Here is an 815-nt window from a genome sequence, read left to right as displayed (position 1 = left end):
TGTATTTTTGTTAGTTTAGGATGAAAATTTTTTTTAAAAAATATCTAAAAAAATTATTAACAAAAATTTAAACATAAAAATTGACTTTTGATCATATAATAATTTATGACACATAAAAATAATGTCATTTAATTAAATATAATCAATCTACCTACTTAGTATTATTTTTTTATAGCAGTAAAATGATATTTTTTTAAAAAAATAATGGTGCGTTGCGAAAATTGTTACTAACGATTTTACTTTTGTAATTTTTGTATTTTCAAAAGTAAAAATAGTTACTTACGATTTCACTTTTTAATTAATATTTAATTTTTAAACCATACAAATTACTATTTATGAATTTATTTTGTTAATTTTTAAAAAATAAAAATTATTACTCACAATTTTATTTTTAATTTATTTTTTGAAAAGTAAAAATTTCAATCAAGTTTTACTTTACCCCATATTCTGATAAAATCCAAAAAACGCTCAATATTTTTGTATTTAACACAAAACCCCCAATATATATAAATAGGTATGTAGAGTGCACAGGATCAGGAATGCAGGCCTTAGCTCTATTTAGAAAGCTATATCCAAATCACAGAAGAAGGGAAGTTGATCGTTCCATTTCCAAAGCAATCCGTTACATGGAAAGCGTACAAAATCCTGATGGCTCCTGGTATTTATCCTTTCTCTTTTTTGCTATTAATCTCTACTCTCTACTTTTTATTATAATGATTTGTAATTATGTTAGACATTGTCTCAAGTATAAAAATATATAGAAAAATACTTAACAAATTGGAGTGTGGAGTGTGAGAGAGATAGTTATATTGAAC

General features: G+C 23.2%; 1 pseudogene; it reads left to right on the top strand.

Annotated features, from left to right (window-relative positions):
- LOC107625408 overlaps positions 1–815 on the top strand; it is a 39895-nt pseudogene that overhangs the window by 28915 nt on the left and 10165 nt on the right.

The sequence above is a fragment of the Arachis ipaensis genome, chromosome B02 (genome assembly GCF_000816755.2).
Source record: "Arachis ipaensis cultivar K30076 chromosome B02, Araip1.1, whole genome shotgun sequence".
Lineage (NCBI taxonomy): Eukaryota > Viridiplantae > Streptophyta > Magnoliopsida > Fabales > Fabaceae > Arachis > Arachis ipaensis.
The sequence above is the reverse complement of the archived record's forward strand: the minus strand, read 5'-3'. Positions and strand labels throughout refer to the sequence as shown.